The sequence below is a fragment of the Prenolepis imparis genome, unplaced genomic scaffold, assembly GCF_030444845.1.
Source record: "Prenolepis imparis isolate NDT839.2.m4 unplaced genomic scaffold, iyPreImpa1.0 SCAF_14, whole genome shotgun sequence".
Classification (NCBI taxonomy): domain Eukaryota; kingdom Metazoa; phylum Arthropoda; class Insecta; order Hymenoptera; family Formicidae; genus Prenolepis; species Prenolepis imparis.
Window position 1 is genome coordinate 10,955,957 of NW_028141172.1, and position 22,528 is coordinate 10,978,484.

The following is a 22,528-nucleotide window of genomic DNA, read 5'->3' on the forward strand; positions in this document are numbered from 1 at the left end:
AAATTTTCCACTGGTACAAGTTTCTATTTTCACTTGGCGCGCAATTTTTTTGATATCATTACTTTTGTAGTACGATTCTACATGGGTTTGCAATGGATAATTTTTCGTACGATTCTACATGGGTTTGCAATGAGTAATTTTTCATACGATTCTACATGGGTTTGCAATGGTATATTACTACCGTGCAATTAAACTATTTTATAAATTTTGTAAAAATTATTTAAATACATATGTACACAATAATATACAAATTATAATTTTTGACATTGTTAACTCGTCTAATGTTTTAAAGTTTTTGAAAAAAATAATTTTATGGCATTTATAGCAGCTATATATTATACATATACATACAAACATGCATATACATATATATGTATATATACAAATAAATTAATGTGCAAATATGTATCAGGGATCCGGACCAAAACAGAATTAGGGTTTGATTTCGTTTACGGTTACTAAAATATTTAACAACTATTCCGGTTCCAGTTTCGGTTTTTTTATTTAAATAAATTTAAATAAAAAAAACCGAAACTGTTTAAATTACGATTTCTTCGGTTACGTTTTCGGTTTTTTTAAATTTTTACTTTTCGTTTTTCTAATCAAATTAATTTCTAAATTATATTACTTTAAAAAATTATTATTAATTTTTATGACATATGTAACGAAGTTACTAACCGGCTAAAATATATAGATTAATAATAGACCGCTTGTTCGCTTTTTCTACCTCTCTCTATCGCTCTCAGCATGCCGTCTCGCTCGCACGCACGGCCGTTCCCCCACGCACCCGACCACGAGAGTGGGGCAGCCGGCCGGGTATATAAGGGCGACCGACCAGCAGATAGACACTAGATCCTATCCTGCAGTCCTGCCTACCGCACGCTCCAGCATAAGACCGAGTTGAGGTGACTCAACTCCGCCGAGTCATCGGCTTCCTGACCACCTGTCGGACCAAGGTGTTCCTTGGTCCCGCCGAGTCATCGGCTTCCTGACCTCTTGTAGGACCAAGGTGTTTCTTGGTCCCGCCGAGTCATCGGCTTCCTGACCTCCTGTAGGACCAAGGTGTTTCTTGGTCCCGCCGAGTCATCGGCTTCCTGACCTCCTGTAGGACCAAGGTGTTTCTTGGTCCCGCCGAGTCATCGGCTTCCTGACGATACCGTTAGGGCAGAGGGGTTCCTCAGCCCTCCGGACGATCCGGCCCGCGACCGAGGTGGACGCGTTCCCCGCCTCGTCTGCGCCGGGCTCCACGAGCCACCATTGTAAATACGCGTGTCGCGATCGTTCTCTCACACACACGCACATACACACAGACACTCATACACACGCTGTGAATAACACATTACACACCTAGGCTTTGCATGTATTTTTCGAAATCAATAAAAGTTAGTTGTTACGCAAAAGCGGGTTAAGAAGTTTGAGTCTCCCCTTCTCTCGAACCCTGACACCGACGAGCCGATCCGTGCGCTCGGGAAAGGTGACCGCGTTACATGGCGCCCGAACAGGGACCTGCCCAGTAGAGACTCAAACTTTCGAACCCTCCCTGAATGTTATCCTGGATCTATCGCTTAAACAAAGACCAGCTCGCGACGCTTCTGGATCTCCACGGGCTTGATAGCACCGGGAGTGTCGACGCGCTACGCAAACGCCTACGCCAATTTGTGATCGACCACCCCGACCGATTCATAGACGACGAGATGCCGAAACAAGAGGACGAGACGACTGCCGGACCAGCAACCAACCCAGAACCAGAACGACCAGACCGCGAGCCAGGACGACCCGAACCCGCAGCTATCCTAAACCAAATAAGAAAGTGGGGGCTGCATTTTGACGGGAAAGATCCATTCGCGTTTATGGAACGCCTTGACGAACTAAAACGAGCCTACGGGTACGCCGACAATTTTCTCCTGCTCGGGCTTCCCGAGTTGCTCCGAGGAGACCCATTGCTGTGGTATCGGAATAACCGAGACAGCTGGACCACGTGAGCGGACTTTTGCAAGGGATTCTACCTACAGTACCTTCCCCCGGGACACCGGAGCCAAATGAAGCGGGAGGTGCAGAACCGTCAACAACAGCCAGGCGAGCCATTTAGTAAATACGCCACGGCATTGTTGACCCTAATGCGGCGGGCCGGGGATTACACCCCGCTGGAACAGACCGAACAGTTGTATGAAAACATGGATCCGGATTACCAGATCTACGTTCGCCCCACCGAGGCCACCAGCATAGCCGAACTTACTACCAAAGCCACGGAATATGAACGAATTGTTCAGCGGCGTAAAAACCGGCAAGGCGGGGATAAACACACACCAGAACTCGCAGTCGCCGCCGCCATTTACGACCGAGAAATCTGCTGCTGGCGGTGCAAACAACGAGGACACACGCGCCTGGACTGCAAGAGACCACCCAAGAAGTTCTGCTCCAGGTGTGGAAAGGACGGGGTGTTCACATGCGATTGCCACCCACCGGCGGGAAACTCGCCGCGGGCCGGGGAAATTACGGCCGCTACCCGTCCCGCAGCTACCGAATAAAGTTCGCACCAAGGCCGTATCTCAAAGTGCGGGCAGCGGGCCGCCACCTGTGGGCCCTCCTGGACTCGGGCTCCGAGATCTCTTTCGTCAACCCAACCGTGACCAATCTAGCCGAAAAACGAGGTCACCCCAGACGCCCAATGGACCGGCAGATAAGCCTGGCCGATGGAACACCAGTGCTCATCACGCACACCGTCATGCTGCCGCTCACTGTGGCCAGACGAACCGTACAACACTGCTTCCCGGTCATGCCCAATCTCGACGTACCTATCCTAATCGGAGTCGATTTATGGGCCCAACTGCCCATTACTCTAACCCCACCGCCGGCCGCCTACCCACGGAACAGCCCCACTGCGGGGAAGATCTCAGAAGGCATCACCCTGCGAACACCCGACGAGGACCAAAGGTTACGACAATTTTTGGAAGAGGAGCTCGCCGCCTTCGAAACCGTCCAAGGGCCGACCGATAGAGTATCGCATCGAATACAACTAAAAGTCGACGTACCGATCAAGCAGCGTTACCGCCCAAGAAACCCGGCAATGCAAGACGTCATCAATACGGAAGTCGCTAAAATGGAACGAGAAGGCGTCATTGAGCCCTCGCAGAGCGCGTGGAGTTCCCCCGTGATAGTCGTACGAAAAAAGACGGGACCCATCGCTTCTGTATCGACTTCCGGAAAGTGAATGCCGTCAGTGAAAAAGACGCGTATTCGCTGCCACACATAACGGCCACACTGGACAAGCTCAGAGGCGCCCGGTACCTGTCGACATTAGATTTAAAGAACGGATACTGGCAAGTGCCTCTGGCCCCGGAGAGCCGCCCCGTTACAGCGTTCACCGTCCCGGGAAGAGGGCTGATGCAATTCAAAACCATGCCGTTCGGACTACACTCAGCCCCGGCCACATTCCAACGACTGTTAGACTCCGTACTGGGACCCGAACTCGAACCAAACGTATTGGTCTACCTGGATGACATCGTGATCGCCAGCCCGTCGTTCGAAGACCACCTACGACATCTCGCCGAAGTATTCCGACGCCTGCGTGAGGCGCGGCTCAGACTTAATGTGGACAAATGCCATTTTTGTCTGGACAGCCTACGATACCTGGGGCACATTATCGACCGGCAGGGGATCCGGACCGATCCATCGAAAGTCAGTGCCGTTACAAACTGGCCGACCCCGACCAATCTGAAACAAGTGCGGCAATTCCTCGGCATGGCATCTTGGTATCGGAGATTCGTGGCAAACTTCTCCGCCCTCGCCGCACCCCTGACCCGCCTCACCGGTAAAAACGTCCGGTGGACTTGGACGACAGCGGAGGAAGACGCTTTCGGACGACTAAAGGAGGCGCTAACTACGGCCCCAGTACTAGCCTGCCCAGACTTCACCCTGCCCTTCACGCTACAAACGGACGCCAGCACGCAGGGCCTGGGAGCCGTACTCACGCAGCAGCAAGAAGAAGGGGAGAGGGTTATTGCCTACGCCAGCCGGACGCTGAACCCCGCCGAGAAAAACTATAGCGCCACCGAGCTGGAATGCCTAGCCGTGGTATGGGGGATACGCCGTATGCGAGATTATCTGGAAGGATATCGGTTCACTGTAGTCACCGACCACCAATCTCTGCGGTGGCTACAAACCCTGGAATCTCCAACCGGTCGACTAGGAAGATGGCTGTTCGAACTACAGCAATTCGACTTCGAGATTCAATATCGGCGGGGCGCGCTGAACAAAGTAGCCGACGCTCTCTCTCGCCAACCGGAGGCCTGCGCCGCACAGAAGACCACGAAGTGCCCCTGGTACTATCGCATCATCACTACGCTGAGAACTCGCCCCGACGAGCTACCGGATTACCAAATGCGTAACGGAACCCTTCACCGACATATCCTCCACGACCTCGACTTCCGAGAAATTCCAGCCGCGGACCAATGGAAGCGATGCGTCCCCACGCCGCAACGCACCGCCCTCCTCGAGCGAATGCACGATGACCCCGCGGCCGGCCACCTCGGCACGGCTAAGACAATGGCCCGGATCGCGCAGTTGTACTACTGGCCGGGAATGTTCCGCGACATCGCCCGCTACGTTCGATCCTGCGACACCTGTCTAGCCTATAAGGCGTCGCAACAAAAGCCCGCCGGGAACCTGCATACGGCACCCGTCGCTGCCCCCTGGCAACAAGTGTCGATCGACTTAATCGGTCCATTGCCTCGCTCGAACAGCGGCCACACTTGGGTCCTGACTATGCAGGATCGCTTCACGAAGTGGCTCGAAGCCGCCCCATTGCGAAAGGCGACAGCCGCCAATGTCGTCAGGGTTTTATCCGACCGGATAATTTACCGGCACGGCTGCCCTCTATGGCTGATCTCGGACAACGGAACGCAACTCAAATCACAGGACCTGCACAAACTACTGACCACGTTTGGCATCCAGCACCGTAACTCACCGCCCTACGCACCGCAATGCAACCCGGTCGAGCGAACCAACCGGACCCTGAAGACAATGATCGCCCAATATGTCGGAAAGCATCAGAAGTCATGGGATGAGCGCCTTACCGCGCTCCAATTTGCATACAACACCGCGCACCTGGCACGAGGCCACGGGACACACACCCGCTTACCTTAATCACGGGAGAGAGCTCACCCGACCACACCCGGAGGACCGACGAACCTCCGCCGAATCGCGACCACCGGACGCGGTGAATCGCCAATTGCGAGAGGCCTATGAACTGGTACGAATCCACCTGGCGCGCGCCTTCCAGCGGCAAGAACGTCACTATAACCTACGCCGGCGAAACTGGAGGCCACAGATTGGCGAGAAAGTGTGGAAGAAGAACCACACCCTATCCGATAAAGCGAAGGCTTACAATGCGAAACTCGCGCCGAAATACGTCGGACCCCTGGAAGTCCGCAAAATTGTATCGCCGGTTATAGTCGACTTACGTGACGCCCGAGGGCGCTGGCATCGACACGTGCACGTACAGGACCTCAAGCCGCACACGGGCACGTAAACATGTTTACGCCGCATTCCAGACATTCCAGCGCCCCCTATAAATTCGAGCACGCCGTTGGGGGTAACAACAGTACGCTATCAGTCCAGCTAGCGAAACAATGGCATCGCCCAACGCAAGAAAAGAGCTCCACGATCTCTTCGGAGACTTTCCGTGGTCCGACGAGAGCGACCCGGGACTCGATCCACCCCCGCTCGCGACCACTGACAAGGCTCAGCCACCCGCCACGATCAAGGACGCCCGGGCGACCGCGACTTCTCCGGCACCGGTCACCGACCGGCCCCGACCATCCGAGCCGGTCAAGAAGTCGGTGCCCCGGGTCGGCACCACGATCCAGCGATCGGACGCGACCAACCGACGGAAGATCGGTTTTCTAACGGACCCGCCGCCGCCGCCGACTGGTCGACATCGTCCGAACCCGACGAAACCGCCGACGAGACCACCAGCATCAGCCAAGATACCGGTGAGACCCTCGCTGGGGGCACCCGCCAGAACCGCGCCGCCCAAGCCAACGAGCCGAGAGGGTGCCACAGCGGACAAGGCCATCTCGCAATGCGCAGCCGCCCGGACGATGCCTAACCCCCGAAAGATACGGGTGTTATCAGTCCGGACGCCCACCGGCCCAGCACCAACACTCCGCGCCGTCGGGGTGCATCCTCCGCCGCAGATCCCAGTCGAGGTCGCCCCCGGCACGATCCTCTTGGTGCCCCACCACGCCGTGCACACCACCCGCCGCCACCGAGCCTGGAGCACCAACGGAAAGTGGCTGTTGCGGTTCAACGCAGACGGAAGCCTCCGGTCCAGCCGCCTCCGACCCACCACCACGGATCCGCCGTCCCAGGTTCCCGGATAAACAAAGGGGGTGATGTAACGAAGTTACTAACCGGCTAAAATATATAGATTAATAATAGACCGCTTGTTCGCTTTTTCTACCTCTCTCTATCGCTCTCAGCATGCCGTCTCGCTCGCACGCACGGCCGTTCCCCCACGCACCCGACCACGAGAGTGGGGCAGCCGGCCGGGTATATAAGGGCGACCGACCAGCAGATAGACACTAGATCCTATCCTGCAGTCCTGCCTACCGCACGCTCCAGCATAAGACCGAGTTGAGGTGACTCAACTCCGCCGAGTCATCGGCTTCCTGACCACCTGTCGGACCAAGGTGTTCCTTGGTCCCGCCGAGTCATCGGCTTCCTGACCTCCTGTAGGACCAAGGTGTTTCTTGGTCCCGCCGAGTCATCGGCTTCCTGACCTCCTGTAGGACCAAGGTGTTTCTTGGTCCCGCCGAGTCATCGGCTTCCTGACCTCCTGTAGGACCAAGGTGTTTCTTGGTCCCGCCGAGTCATCGGCTTCCTGACGATACCGTTAGGGCAGAGGGGTTCCTCAGCCCTCCGGACGATCCGGCCCGCGACCGAGGTGGACGCGTTCCCCGCCTCGTCTGCGCCGGGCTCCACGAGCCACCATTGTAAATACGCGTGTCGCGATCGTTCTCTCACACACACGCACATACACACAGACACTCATACACACGCTGTGAATAACACATTACACACCTAGGCTTTGCATGTATTTTTCGAAATCAATAAAAGTTAGTTGTTACGCAAAAGCGGGTTAAGAAGTTTGAGTCTCCCCTTCTCTCGAACCCTGACACCGACGAGCCGATCCGTGCGCTCGGGAAAGGTGACCGCGTTACACATATAAATAAACAACACTTCATATTATACATGAAAATATATTTAGTTATAGGTATATGTAATATAGAATATATATAAATATATTTTGTGTATTTATGTAGAATGAAGTATTCATGTATATGAAGTGTTTATTTATGTCATAAAAATTAATATGTTTTTTAAAGTATAATAATTTATATATATATATACTTTTATAAATAATTTATATATATATATATATATATATAAACGGGAAACATAATATCCTCACAGCTATAATTATTGCGATGATACATGCGTTTCAGAACGTTTAAAAAATAATTATTAGATTTCATGACCATCATTTCCTTTATTTGCGCAATAACAGAAAAAAATACCGAAAAGAACCGTAAAACGTAAATAATTTAACGGTCCGGTTATGTTTCCGGTGTTATAAATTCAATAGAATTTCAATACGCTTTACAGTTTCAGTTCTACTAAAAAAAAACGATTGTGGAACGGTTATCGGTTTTGGTTCCGGTTTGATCCGGTTCCCTGATATGTATATATAAATATATGTATATATAAATATATGTATTTATAAATATATGTATTTATGTACTTATATGTATGTACATAAATAAATATTCTTCGTATGTATATACATATTTTAACGACTTTACCGAAATTTAGCATCTACTTACTAAGAGACAATAATATCAGCGTTCTTTAATTTTAGTAATTCTTCTCTTCAGTCAATTAATAACATAAAAAGTTATAAAACAACGAAATTCAAATCGGGACAAAATTAATGAGAATTGAGTCTACATTTTCAAAAAAAAAAAGAATAAGAGCTTTTTCTTTTATCTTCCGAAAATTTATAAATTTACCCAATCATACCTTAAATTTTAATGATCTAAAAAATAAATTTATTTTATGCGTTTTTGAATTTTTAACAGAAGTTGCTCGTAAAATTATATCGTGCAGGAAATATAATACTAATCTTAACTCAAATAGACAAAAGATTGAGTCGCGTAGAAGGGAAAAACTTTATATAATTACATAAAACTTTATATAATTATATATTACATATAATTTTGTAATAATTACAGATTACTTTTATCAATCGTTTCAAAATGTGTGTCCGACTCATGTACCTTTCAATTTATTCTATTCGACTGTCTAACTTGAGGCAAGTTTACTGAAAGCTCCGACAAAGAGGATATATCGACAAAATTTATCATAAATCAGCCAGTCGAACGGATAATTGCAATTCACGTCGACTTGCTTGATGTTCGGCAAGGACTCTTGTCCGGTATAGATCAAGGTGACCGCACTCGCGACGGTGTTCTTTTCCGTGACATTGACATAAGTACGATGCACAGCATTACCGAGGTGCAGCAAAGATATGTAATCAGCAACTTCTAAAAACTAAGAAAATGAAATTATTAAAATAATCCTAAATCATTTATTTTAATTATAAATATATTTAAATGTGACACATATTGTAAATATGGAATAATCAAATAATTAAGCTAGAAGTAAATTTTTAATAAAAATGCATTAATTATTACCCAAATAAAAAATTAAAACAAGTGTGCAAATTGGAAATTTGCACATGGCTTCCTCACCATTCTATTTCGCTCATTAATCTTTCTCTATGAGCAAGTTAGTTTTTCAATTTTGGCTTCCTCATAGAGGAATCTTAATGAGCGAAATAGAATGGTGAGAAAGCAATGTGCAAGTTTCCAATTTGCACACTTGTTTCATATAAAATAACATTTTTTGTCACGTATATATATGTGTGTATGTATGTATGTATGTATGTATGTACTTCCTTTTGTATGTTCCTTTCGTATGTTTCTTTCGTAAAATTTTCATTTTTTGAAAAATTTAAAATTTCATAAAAAATAAATCCCTTTACCGATATTTTCGTCAAATTCAATACCAACCAACCTTTAATGATAATCTATTTGTATAAAAAAATTTAACCCGATATCTCAAAATTTACGGAAGTTAGAGAAATCACGCCATTTTTTATAAAAATTAAAATTGGATTAAAATCTAAAACACTTTATGAATTTTTCTAAAAATTACAGTAAATAAAAGTGTTGTACTACTTTATTTGTGTGCAAAATTAAAGCGCTGTAGCTCAAGCAGTTCTTGAGTTATGGACGTTTGAAAAATCCATAGATGGATACATACATACATACATACATACAGACATTGTGTATAAATGTGATTTTTCGATGTTTGGAACATTCTAAACACATTGGCATAGAAATCCGAAAAAAAAATTGTTCACGAAAACAAAGCTTCCTCTATGAGGAAGCAAAACACTTCTCAGGTCTACATCTCCTTTTTTATTATGCATTTATAAATCTGAAACAGTTCTCTCCCATTTTTCATAGTTTGAAGATAACATTGCAGTTTTATCACAATCATAATAACATACACATATACACACGAATACAAACACACTTACAGATATACATTAATAAAACATATAATAAATATTAATTCCAAAAATTCAAACTTTATTTATATCTATATGAATTTATTATCTTATATATCGTAATACAATTATGAAAATATAAAGAAATATATAGGCGCCCATATATAAAGCGTGCGTCAAGTAAAAAAAAAAATTAAAAAACCCTCGATTATGGTAATGTTGAATTATAAAAAAGGAATTAAATATACATATTATCAAAAGAATAAAATAGAATGCTATTAGCTATAGCAATATTATATCAAAATTAAAATAGAATTATATATTTCGCATGATTACACATATTTGAGAGAGAAAGATAGTTCAATTTTTTTCCTATTACATTGCTACACCGCACAATTAATAATTTTACAAACTTTGTAAGCGTTATTTAAATACATATGTATACAATGATATGTAAATGTTAAATTCGACAGCGAACTGTTGACTCGCTCCAAATGTTTCTTACAAAGAATCCAAAAAAAGTAATTTAACATTTGACATTTATAGATATATTACTATATATACAGTGTTGTGCTTAGATGATTTTAAAATTAGCTAGATAATGATGAGATAAAAATATGTAATATCATCTTAGATAAGATGAAGATGATTTTGTTTTAAATATATCTAGATAAAAGATAAAATTATATGACGATTCATCTAGATAACTTCCAGATAATATTATTTTTAAAATCGCTTATGTAAACAGTTAAAAAATGTAAATAAATAAAAATGTAATGTAAAATAAAACAATGGAAATTATAAAAGAGATATAAAAATATATTCATAGTTTTTTATTTATAAGTTTTTATCGTTTACTGCTCAAGTTCTACTACTTAAAATATTTTCATGTGCCATATGAAACTCTCATCATCTAAATCAAATTATCTGAATATTATTTTAGATTATTTAGTAAAGATAACACTATTTTTTATCTAAGATGCAGATATAGATAATACATATTTTAATTATCTATATAAAGATAAGATAACGACAAAATTTCATCTTGATGATCATCTATATAATTTTATTTAGATAATAGCAAACACTGTATATATACATATGTATATATGCATAGATATATATATGTATATATGCAAATTAATAAATATGTATATATGTATATATAAAACTATGTACATATATATATAATAAATATATATATATATATATGTATTATACATAAATATATACAATATAGATGCATAGATGTACATATATGTACATAAATATGTATATATATACATTATACATAGGCATATAGAGAGTATATTAACTGTTTTATCGAAATTTAGCATTTATATATCGTGAGACAATAATCAGCATTTTTAAGTTATATGTCTTTTTTCAGTTTATTAATAACACAAGAAATTATAATACAATGAAATTCAAATCGAGACAAATTTAACGAGAACTGACAGTTTACATTTTCAAGAAAAAGAATAGGAGCTTTTTTTTATTACGATCTTGCAAAAATTTATAAAATTACTCAATCATACCCTAAATTTTAATGACATAAAGATTAATTTATTTTATGCATTTTTGAATTTTTAGTAGAAGTTACTCGTAAGGTATATCACGCACGAAATATTAATACTAATCTTAACACAAATCGACAAAAGATTGAGTCGCCTAGAAAGGAAAAAAGTTTCTATAATTACATATCATCTTGCAATAACAGATCACTTATATCAATCGTTTCAAAATGTGTGTCCGACTCATGTAATTCCCAATTCATTTTATACGTCCGTCTCACTTGAGGATTCGGCAAATTTATTGAAAACTCCGATAAAGAGGATATTTCGACGCGATTTATCATAGATCAGCCAGACGAACGGATAATTGCAATTCACGTCGACTTTCGTGATGCTCGGAGAGGACTCTTGTCTGGTGTAAAACATGGTGATTGCACTCGCGAGGGTGTGTTTTTCCGTGACACGGACAAACGTACGATGCACGGCATTGCCGAGGCGCACGGAAGATATGTCATTAGCACCTTCTAATTCGAGAATCGCGTCGAATGATATTAATTCCTCGAGACCTAGAGCTAGAAGCAGCTCACGGATTTTCAAATTTTTCTCCACTAGAAACGTCGGCCACTTCAAGGAGTTTCTACTTTCTTTCGATGTCGTATCATGTAACAGATCGCGCAATTTGCGCTTTCCATCCTCAGTCGACAATCGTTGGACCATATCGGAAATGTCAGTGTCGGTAGCATCTTTTTTGATCCTGCAGTTACCTGATTGTGAGTCTATTAAAGCAGGTAACAAGATAAACAGCGATGTCTTACGACGCTTGTAGGGAAACTCGCTCACGTGCAGACTTAATTCCTTAAAATAGACTAAAAAAAAAAAAAAAAAAAAAAGAAATTGAGAATATTATATAGAAAAAAAGTGATCAAGATTGATGAATCAATAAAATTGGAAATACATTCGTCGGATTACATATAAAATATTGTGAATTGTTGAAAATTCCTACAATACTGGACATATTTAAAAAATGAAAAGCATTTGTGCAAACATATTTTAATCAAATGTTGAAAAATTAAAAATAAAATAAGCGGCAAATTGGTAAAAATCGACATCTTGTTTTCAACAATATCAAAAACAATTAACAAAAATTTTTATTATTCTAATATTTAAACCTTCTGTTAATGCATAATTATTAATTTTATTATTAATGTCTTGGTACCAACTGCGTGTTTTTTGCACTGTGACATTTCTTTAGCAGCTGCTGAATATTCTTTTTCGTTATATCTTAGAAGATTATTTTCAAATATAAATATATTTTTATTTTGTTTAGTATAGAACAGTTTCGACATGTTTAACATTTAAAGTTGCTTTGGATATTTGGATTCCCGTTCCTTGACAGAAAAGTTAAATCGTTGAGTGCTTTAGAAGATAAAATATGTTTACAAAATATGTTTCGTTAAACAATTTTCAATTAGTTTCGTTAAATATGAAAAAATTTATTGAAAAAATGCAATTATAAATAGCTTTACATATATATATTATGTAAATAGAGATGAAATTACAAGATGATATCTTATGACATATATCAATGAAAAGGAAATTGTATTTTCTGTATTTTTCATGGAATTAGGACTTTCATGGAAGTCTGTATTTTTCATGGAATTAGCCTGTATCCAAGATCGATATAAAAGAGAAATATAATAACTAACAATTGTTCTCAAACGATTGTTAATGAAAACGTCAAGGTCAAGCAAAGCTTATAATTCTTTTTCCAAGAAAACCATAACAACGATAACAACGCATGCGCATTGCGAACAATTGCTAGCCACCAATTTTCTTTTCGCCATCGATTTTGGATACAGGCTCGATGATCAATTCTCTTTCCATTTATAAATGGTCTAAAGATTATTTGCTCACATTCTCTATGCTTTCGTTTGTCAGGAATTGTCGATACACTTGGTGCGTCTGATTGGCAGGCCGTTGAAATTTGGAATTCTTGCAACTTAAAACGGAGGATGTTCATCAAAATAAATTCCATATTTTCTCTGGCTACGCTTAATTTCCTAGGATAAATCATGTCACCCGTTAAGAAATTGTTTATTATTCCATTTATATTTATTCCTCTGATAGGAGAATTGATAAATTTAAATACTTCTGATATATCGTTCAAAATTTGAATATGCTCTATTATTAAGATAGTATGCGACCTATACCAAAGTTCAACATGTTCATCGTAGAAGGGGTAAGCCACATATGTAAAATTCCGTAACTGAAAATATCAAAGAAAATATTAGTAAGATTTTCACTTATTTCTTGATAAAAGACTTCTCTCATTTTTAAATCGCGTTATTCAAATTTTCATATTAGTAGCCAAAATCGTTTAAGTGCGCGTGTTATGCTCTTTTAAATCTAAAATTAACTCCAAATTGCGCTAAATTACTTTGATTAAATTAATCAAAATGAAAAAGTGTCAAAATTATAAAAATATTTTGATAAGTAAACTTTCTGAAATTTATTAAAGGCTTTCTCATTAAAATATCGAACAGTGACAAATGTAAGATGTACCCAAGCTTCAAATATTTTAATTATAATTAAAAATATATTCTCTTTTTTTTGTAGCCGCTATTAATCTTTCTGAGTGGCAAAGTTTTTGTTGATAGATTGTTTTTACGATACATTTCAATAGATAAAAAGTCTGCTATACAAATTTTGACACTTTTCTTATTGTTTCCATTGTTTAGTACAAAAATGCTTTATAATTATTTACTTGTAATGGAAGTTCTTTGTCTAATTTTAATTTGTAGTATTGTAACAACTCATCTTTCGATAAATTTGTTAAATCAAGAATATCTTTTAGCCGCTCCTCGGTGTTACCATGGATTATTAAATAAATCATCATAAGTCCATCATATATGCTATACGGACTAAAGGCTAAATTTTTCTTGGGGTTGATTTGCATAACTTTATGCAGACAATTGATCGTGAACTCAAAACGTTTCTCCGTCAATGTATCCTCTGGCAAATAAAAAATGAGAGTAAGAAAAAAAACGAGCAAAATATAGAAGAAAAAAATATTCCAATTAAATAGTTACAATAAGTTATAATTGAAATTAATAAATTGATCCTAACAATTAATAACATATATAAATAAAGATATGTTAAATGTATATTGTATTAAAAACTTGTTCGAAAATTATTTTGTATGTTGAATATTTTTATTTATTACAACTCAAATTTAATTCTAGAATCGAAATACAGTATAATAAATTATATATAATAACAATTTGAAGAGAAGAAAGAAGAAATTCACGAATGTATTCTCATCTATGTTTACTAACATGATTATATATTCAAACTTTGTTTAACTTGTAAAAAATTCGAAAAACGGTACTTTATTTGTATTACCATTAATTAGAATAATCACAAAATTCAAAGTCAATTAATAATTATTGATATAAATTAATAATGATATTTATCAATACTGACAATGAAGAAATCCATTTTACAAAAATTCTATTTATACTTTACTCAAGGGTACTTTCTGTCATTTTTACGCTGACGAAGTTACACCTTAAATATAATCTTATTTTGTGTATATTTAAAACTTGAAACAGTTCGCTAAAATATATTAATACCGATTTCTAGCAAACTTTGAGAAAAAGTACTAGGATTTAGCTTATTAAAATTTAACAAATGGCAAAATTCTTCAAGTCATGGCCACTAAATTACATGGAACTGTAAATATATTTGACATTAATATATAAAATTATTGCAGATTTTTATCTCTTCAACAAAAAAACTCGAAAAATTATATGGATTTATGCAAGAATATTTTAACTTACCAATTTGTGACATCTGTTCTCGATTCATTTCTATTTATAAAATAGCAAGAGCAGGAACAAACGTGTAGCATAGATGAAACGCAAAAGTCTTATATTTATTAAATATTGCTTTGATCGCAATATTATTTAGCAGCTTTAGTCTCGCACGCAAATTGTTGTAGTTGGCGTTATTATCGGATGAAATTGTTGCATTGATAGTTGAACCGAGTTTGAAATAGCTTTTTCCTCCCCATATACATTCGTTTCAAATTCTATTGAACAACTTTTAAATCTGAAGCCGTTCTCTAGCTTTATACAACCTTGACGGAAAAAAAACATTTCTGTCAGAATCAAAGCATGCGCAAATAAATACTCACACAAACACATACACTGGTACATATCAAAACATATTATTTGATTTTAATGTCAAAAATTTACAATTAATTTATTAAAATATTTATACAAATATGCGTTATCTCATACATCTTGACACATTTATGAAAATATACGTAAATAAGTAGATATATATACATATATATAATAAATCAAATGAAAAAAGGAGTCAAAAATTTCTCATTAATTCTGTTAATATCTGATACATGAAGAGAATCATAAATAGAAAATTTGAATATTTGATTAAAAAAGTAAAATTAATACTATCGGCTATAGCAATATCACAGCAAATTTACAAAAGAGTGAAGCACATTGCATGGTTATTCATATTTGAGATAGAAGAATACTTTAGTCTTTTTTCTTATATATATAGTACTACCCTGCAATTAAACAATTTTATAAATTTTGTAAACATTATTTATATACGTATGTACACAAAATAATAAACAAATAATAAATTTTGACATTGTAAACTCGACTAATGTTTTTAAAGAATTTGCAAAAAATTATTTTTTGGCATTTATAGCAGCTATATTATGCATATACATACAACCATGCATACATACAAACATGCATACACATATATATGTATATATACAAATAAATAAATATGCATATATGTTTCAGGGAAGCGGACCAAAACAGAATAAGGGTTTGGTTTCGGTTACGGTTTAATAAAATATTTAACAACTATTCCGGTTCCAGTTTCGGTTTTTTTATCTAAATAAATTTAAATAAAGAAAACCGAAACCGTTTAAATTACGATTTCTTCGGTTACGTTTTCGGTTTTTTTAAATTTTTACTTTTCGTTTTTCTAATCAAATTAATTTCTAAATTATATTACTTTAAAAAATTATTATTAATTTTTATGACATATATAAATAAACAACACTTCATATTATATATGAAAATATATTTAGTCATAGGTATATGTAATATAGTTATATATATAAATATATTTTATGTATTTATGTATAATGAAATATTCATGTATATGAAGTGTTGTTTATTTATGTCATAAAAATTAATAAGTTTTTTAAAGTAATATAATTTATATATATATACTTTTATAAATAATTTATATATATGTATATATATATTATATATATATATATATATATATATATATATTATATATATATATATATATACCCTATATATATATACAGGGTGTCTGACGTAAGGTGTCACACCGAAAATATACAAGTAGATCTCGTTAACCTGAGTCGAAAAGTCCTATACCATTTTGCAAACAACCACGTAAAATTTCGAGATATTAATTAAAATAGATCGACCAACGAGCGCGCGAATTACGTCGGGGCGGCCCGCCGCATGCTAGGCGCGCGTTGCCTATAGCGATACGGCACGGTCCACCGCTTAGCGCTTGTTCGAAACGCGCGACTCTCTGCTCATGATGGTGAATATCGGGTGGCAGCAAATAGCGAAGTAAAAATGCGAGCGACGCGTAAACTAGGAAAAATATCAATAACATTTTTTTAAATTAAATAGTTGATATAAATCAATTTAATTGAAGTTCTTTGTATTAACGAATAATTTGAAAAAAATTAATAGGAGATTGTTCGATTGATATAAGCGAGATTAATAGAATGTTGTTTGATTAACGATTAATATGAATGACCTTCAATTGACCTTCAATTTCGTTCATATTAATCGTCAAACAACATTCTATTAATCTCTTATCAGCTTATATCGTCACCGAACAATTTCCGATTAATTTTTTTCAAATTAGTCGTTAATCCAAAGAACTTTAATTAAATTTGTTAATTTGAAAAAAATTAATTGGAAATTGTTCGGTGATGATATAAGCTGATAAGAGATTAATAGAATGTTGTTTGACGATTAATATGAACGAAATTGAAGGTCAATTGAAGATCATTCATATTAATCGTTAATCAAACAACATTCTATTAATCTCGCTTATATCAATCGAACAATCTCCTATTAATTTTTTTCAAATTATTCGTTAATACAAAGAACTTCAATTAAATTGATTTATATTAACTATTTAATTAAAAAAATGTTATTGATATTTTTCCTAGTCTACGCGTCGCTCGCATTTTTACTTCGCTATTTGCTGCCACCCGATATTCACCATCGCGAGCAGAGAATCGCGCGTTTCGAACAAGCGCTAAGCGGTGGACCGTGCCGTAACGCTATAGGCAACGCGCGCCTAGCATGCGGCGGGCCGCCCCGACGTAATTCGCGCGCTCATTGGTCGATCTTTTTTAATTAATATCTCGAAATTTTACGTGGTTATTTGCAAAATGGTATAGGACTTTTCGACTCACAAGAGTAGAGTTTGGCAGATGCCCCGCCGTCCTGTTAACCGCCGATACACTGCTATGAATCCTATACTGAATGCTATGCTATACATAGACTATTGAATGTATTACCTCTTATTTTTTTGTAAGTATTCGTGGATTTAAAAACCATTCTGTCTCCAGACTTTTTTATTGCTGTAAATTGTAATGCCAAATGTCTATTGAAGATTTTTCTTAAAATATAATGTATACTTTTTTTGGGATTGTTCGTTGACCTATCAATACAACTTTTTATAAATTTAATCTGTAAAATAGAAGAAATTTTATAGATAGGAATAGATAATTTTGCTACAGATTGCTACAGATAATTTATATTTTTAAAACGTACAAATTTGTCAGAAGTTTCTTTATTCTTTAAATTTTCATCAAACTCTAAAAAATCAGGCATTGATTCGATGGGCATTTTTGTGTTGAACTCCTTGACCGGATTAAAAATATGTACATCATTATTTTGTATAAATTGACCAATTTCACAATGAAGGTCTTGAATATTTTTGTTTACTTCTAATAAAATTTTCCTATTGACTAGAATAGCTTTAAATAAAAGTTTCATATCTAGAAGTAATTATAATATTATGTAAAAATAATGTTTAACAATTTTGAAATTACAATATAATAATAACATTTTAATAACATTAATAAATTAATAACTTGACTTGCCGTTAGTAGTGTCAACTAATTTATTTGTTCTAATATTGGAATGAGTTTCCGTATTTTCTCTTGGCGCGGGTTCGACATTAACATTGTTTTCTTCCGACTCTATATTCTCTGTAAATGTATAATTTTTAAACTCAAATCTATATTAACTCAAGTCGGCTCATACATGGGCGGGTGACTAGGGCGACTGTATAATTTTTATTGCATCGCTTATATACGTAAAAGGTAAAAACAGCAAAAAAAATTGTATAGAGTTCAAAAAATTAGTTATACTTTATTTTATTTTACTATGTAAATACACATTTTACCTTCATCATCGTTTGTGCCATCTAAACTTTCATTAATCGTTTCTGGTACATTTCGTATTTCTTTAAAGGCTCTCTTTTTAAAAGATTTAATTTGACGTTCTTTTTGTCTCTCAGGGACAGTTTCACTGTCAGTAGAGAAAACTAATGATTTTTTTTTTAAATCATTTAATCGCTTCATAGCCTTCTTATATTTATCTGAAAAGTAAAGTAAATTGATTGAAGTTACTTAGATCGCAATTTGTCCAACTATTGACACAGTCAAAAAAGAAGCGATTATTACTTACACCACCGCGTATATTTATTTTCCATAAGGGCCATTTTTTGACTGGACATTCCCTGTTCTTAACTTTTTCTGCTAACTCTTGCAGAAACTCATCGTCATATGGTGCTGCCGGATAATGCGTCAGCAATTCCTTTTCGAATGGATTATAAGTAATCCATGTCGATGGGACACAATCGACGTATGGCACATTTTCCCTCGTCGAATATTCATTAAATTCTATGAGCTCCCAGTTGTATAATTTTTCAGATTTCTCAGACATTTTATCAGTATCTATAAAATATTAAATAATAATACAAAGCGTTCTCTTGACAACGGGCTGTTGTTGATAAACGGACATTATGGAGATTCGATTCTAAGACATTTGTTCACATATAATGCTTACCCTTTCCTCAATATTATCACAATGCCACACTGTTGGTAATGACCAAACTATAATATACGAATAATACGAACTATAATATATGAATAATTTACTATTAATTGATTATCAAGTTTTAAACTGTCAATATAATACGTACGAAGCACGTCGTGTCAATCGATTCCTGAACATTTGAAGATTAAACTTGAAGTGTTCTCCGATTATCACAGATGGTAAAGCTATCGTCACACGATGCATTAATATGTTATTCTGACATGTATGTTGCAATCAACACGTTGTAAGAAACTCTTTAAAAAATGAATTCGGCGGAGAGAAATAAATTACGCGTTCAGAGACATCGATTCGTAAAGAAGGAACTGAGGAAATACGAAAAGCTTTTTTCGAAGGAAAGTAAGTATGAATTGGATATTTTAAGTTTGCATAACAATTATATGTAATTGATTAATTTATAAAACGAGGTATCAAAATAACGCATTTACTTTTTAGAAAACGAGCAAATCTTACTGAACGTTGAGGTGCATCAAAATATATTATTCAATGACATCGTTAATAGTAATAATACGAGTATAGTAAAAACTACAGAATTTGAAAACACGGGTATGAATATATATCGATAATATTATAATTTTCATTAAGTGTTTACTGTAACTTTTATAATGTTTTTTTTTTAAATAAGATCTCTTTGAAGAATTTGAAGCGGACAACAGTCTTGATTTTGAAGAGAATAATCATCTTGATGAAGATATTTTAGAGGATCCATACATACATATGAGACATATTACGGAAGAAACTAAAAATGACGAGGAAGATGAGACGGAAGAATTGCGAAAATGGACTCTTGAATGCAATTTGCAACATACGACGTTGGATAAGTTACTGGTAATTTTAAGAAAAAAGTTACTTCCCAATCTTCCGAAAAGCTCAAAAACTTTTTTGCGTACAAAAAATAAGTATAAAATACATAAAATATTGGATGAAAAGCAGAAACTATAATAGGTGAATATGTTTACTTTGGGATAGAAGAAGGTTTAAGGCTGTGCATTAATACTAATCTCCATCCAAATAGAGAATTAAAGTTACAATTTAATGTTGACGGCCTACCGTTATTTAATTCGAGCAAGAAACAATTTTGGCCTATTTTATGCAAAATTTTATCAGAAACAGGCATTTATAAACCTTTCGTTGTTGCAATTTTTTGTGGTGACTCTAAACCTACAAATGTAAATAGTTTCTTGACAGAGTTTGTTGCAGATGTAAATAATATTATGAATAACGATTTTATAATAGATAATGAACTATTTTTTATAACAGTACATAGTTTTATATGTGATACGCCTGCGCGATCTTTTTTGAAAATGACCAAAGGACATGGAGGGTTTAGTACATGCGAAAGATGCGTAGTTTATGGTTCACTTTGCGAAAACAGGACAGTTTACTGTTTTTCAAATGAATTACTTCGGACAGACGAATTATTCCGAAATTACGATGATGTTGAGCACCATAATGGGCATACTCCTTTAGTAAATATACAACCAAAAATTAACTTGATATCTCATTTTGTTTTGGATAGCATGCATTTATGCAGTGGAGTGACTAAAAAATTAATTGAATATGGGATTCTGTGTTCTGGTAAAGCGCGAATAAGTAGAATTAAAAGATTAGAATTATCACGAAGAATGTTAAGTTTAAGAAACGACATACCTTTCGAATTTCAAAGAAAACCGAGAAGTACGGATGATGTTAAAATGTGGAAAGCTACTGAATTTCGTTTTTTTCTCTTATATTGGACCAATTGTATTAAAAAATGTATTAGATAAAAATTATTATAAGCACTTCTTATTGTTACATACAGCCTTCCGAATATTGTTTAGCGAATATTTCGAAACGTATAGTAACAATTCAAAAATATATTTGTCGAAATTTTTTGAAGCACTCCCGAAATTATATGGAAAAAAATCTCAAATTATGAATATGCACAACCTTATTCATGTTGCAGACGATGTGAAAAATTTAGGCTGCAATATAAATTACATAAACTGTTTCCCATTTGAAAGTTATTTAGGTTTACTAAAAAAGTATATTCGAAAAGCCGATAAGCCTTTAGTACAAGTGTGTCGTAGGTTAAGCGAAACAAATAAATATAATAAGCCTGCTATTCCGCCATTCATTGAAATTGTAAATTTAAAAAAATCGAGAAACAATAACAAAATATTTATTTCTAAATTAATAAATGGATCTTTTATAATAAGTAATAAATATCCAAATAATGTTGTTATATTAGAAAATGGTTCAATTTTTCAAATTAAGAAAATTTTTTACGAACAAAATAACTTTGAAGTGAGAATAAAAGGAATTCCAGCTAAAGAGACAACAAATGTATATAAATATCTAATAACCTCGGGATTTACAAATGTTTGAAATTGTTGAATTTTCTTCAGATATACATGTTCATCCTGTTCGCTACATTAAACGAAAATACATAGGAATATGTGTAAATTTAGAAGAATCTAAACCGAAAAGAACATTGTATTATCTTTGTTATATTAATAAAAGAAATTTAAAACTATATTACTGATTGGTAATTCATTTTTATATTCTATTTATATTTAATTTCTATATTTATACATTATATATTTATTTATTATATATTTTTTTATTATAATTATTTATTATATATTTTTTTATTATATTTATTTATTTATATTTTATTTATATATATTATACACACATTGTATTTTAAGAAAAATCTTCAATAGAAATTTGGCATTACAATTTACAGCAGTAAAAAAGTCTGGAGACAGAACGGTTTTTAAATCCACGAATACTTACAAAAAAATAAGAGGTAATACATTCAATAGTCTATGTAGTGTTTATTATTGTAATGTTTATTGCTATATATAAAAATAAAAAAAAATATTTTGATTTCCTGTATATTTTTTAAATGTTTGTATTTTTTATATATAATAAAATGTGTATATATATAAATTCCAATATTAAGAATAAAACAATATAGGAGTTAATAGAAAATTGCGCGGTTGATGTTGGAGCGATGAAAGAAAAATTAATTATTATAAAGTGTCGAAATACATTCACAAACATTTCGGCCTAATTTCCGGCCATCTTCAGTGCTATATAATAAAAAGAGCTCTTTTTGAATTATACGACAATTATATATCGATTACAATGTACTGATTTAT